Below are 2500 nucleotides of genomic sequence, written 5' to 3'. Positions count from 1 at the left end.
TTGAATGCTCAAAATATCAGACATGAACCTTTATTTTAACCTAATCTCCAAACTTTTTTTTTAAAGATGTTACGTACCCTGTGGCTGTCTATTGTGGATTGAATTTCACTAATACTGCGACAAGAGCAATGACCAGTTTGATAGTAATAATAAGAAATATAAGTAATATTTCTGAACTACTGACCGCAAATGGTAGTTCATGTAAGTCGTGTTCAGTGTAATATTAGCTTATCTATTTTTATTCTTATTATTATCATTATTTACTTTTTTATTTATTATTATTTTTCCTTTTTTTAGCATCTAGTCACCAATTCAAAAATAAAGATAACAAAGATAGGAACAACAATATTAGAAATAGAATTGACATTAACGACTGTCATAGATCCTACTAATCGGTATGACAATGGTAAGGGTGATAATGATGATTATATTAAGGATACTAGTGGCATTGATGAGGAGAATAATAATAACAATAGTAGCTAAGATAATTATGATAAAAATAAGGATAATAATGATACAGATAATAAGAATGATGATATAGATAATGACAATGCGACGGTAACAATATTATAACCTTCATTACTGTAAATATAATTATTTTTATCATTCCATCATCATTATTATCATTATCATTATGATGATAATAAGGACAATAGTTATGATAATAATGATAATAAGGACAATAGTTACGATAATAATAATAATAATGATAATACTGTTGATGAAGATAATAGTTATGATAATGATACTTGCAATAACAATAAAAACAATAATGATAATGATAAAGATGATAATGATGGAAATTATTATGATAATGGTGATAGCAAGAATCATAATTAAGTGTTAGTGATGATTGAAAACTAAATAATGCTATCTAACATATCAACGATATTACTGATATATTACTGATAACAATGAAACAACAATAGTAATAATTATTTATTAATAATGAAGTTAATAGGATTAAGACTATATATAGAAAAAGTAATAACAGTCTCTCTGTTTCTCTCTTCCTGTTTCTTCTCTCTGTCAGTTTCTCTCTCTCTCAATCTATCTCTTTCCCCCCCCCCCCCCCTCTCTCTCTGTGTGTGTGTGTGTGTGTGTGTGTGTGTATGTCTAACTCTCTTTCTCTCTCTATACATAACCTTTCTCTCTCTCTCTCTCTCTCTCTCTCGCTCTGTGTGTGTGTGTGTGTGTGTGTGTATGTCTAACTCTCTTTCTCTCTCTATACATAACCTTTCTCTCTCTCTCTCTCTCTCTCTCTCTCTCTCTCTCTCTCTCTCTCTCTCTCTCTCTCTCTCTCTCTCTCTCTCTCTCTCTCTCTCTCTTCTCTCTCTTTCTCTCTCTCTCCCTCTCACTCTCTCTCTCTCTCTCTCTCTCTCTCTCTCTCTCTCTCTCTCTCTCCTCTCTCTCTCTCCCTACCACCCTCTCCCACTCTCTCTCTCTATTACCAGAAAAAGAACAAACAAAACAACAACAATAGACACACATTCCCACATCATTATACAACGAATTTACCCCCCCCACCACCACCAAAAAAATAAAAATAAAAAATAAAAAATCCTGAAAAGGCCCCTACCAAAAAAAAAAAAAAAAATAATAATAATAATGATAATAATAATACAATAAAATAAAAAATAAATAAAAAGAAGAAAAAAAATCCTGAAAAGGCCCTGAACTCAAACCACATGTAAAGAAGAGCCGAGTGTATATCTACCACACGTCCATATTTCCTGTTTCTCTGCCTCATTTATGCATTATCACTCCCGCGGTGGTGATGATACTTCACATTACGACTTACAAACGGGTTGGGAACATCTTTTTTTTCAGTTGAAGTTTAGATGGAAAGGAATTTGAAGATGATGATGGTGGAGGAGGATGTTGATGGGAAGGAGGAGGAGGAGGATGGTGGAGGAGGATGGTGATGATGGTGAGTATGATAAGGATGATGGTGATGATGATGATGGTGGTAGTGGTGGTGGTGGTGATGATGATGGTGATTGATGATGATGATGATGGTGATGACGAGGATGATGATGGTGATGATGATGATGATGATGATGATGATGGTGGTGGTGGTGATGATAAAGGTGGTGATGATGATTGATGATGATGATGATGATATCGTGATAATGATGACGATGGTAATAACAATAATGATGATAAACAAGTAATAGTGGTAGGAATAGTAGTAATAATTAAGGGAACGTCAATGAAAATTATGATAATGAAAATGGTAAGAATTATAATCATGGTAAAGATGGTAGTAATAATAATAATGATAATAGTAATTATAATAATGATATTGATAATAACAATAACAATATTGGTAATGAAAACAACAATAATAATAATGGTAATCATGATAACAACAATAATAATGACAATAACAAAAAGGACAAAAACAAAATTATCAATAACACTAATAACCGAAATACCGACAACAATAACAATACCAAATATGGAATATACAACGAAGGTTCTTGCAATATCTACGTAA

This window comes from Penaeus vannamei, chromosome 4 (assembly GCF_042767895.1).
Source record: "Penaeus vannamei isolate JL-2024 chromosome 4, ASM4276789v1, whole genome shotgun sequence".
In the NCBI taxonomy this organism is placed as follows: domain Eukaryota; kingdom Metazoa; phylum Arthropoda; class Malacostraca; order Decapoda; family Penaeidae; genus Penaeus; species Penaeus vannamei.
This window is presented reverse-complemented; position numbering follows the sequence as displayed.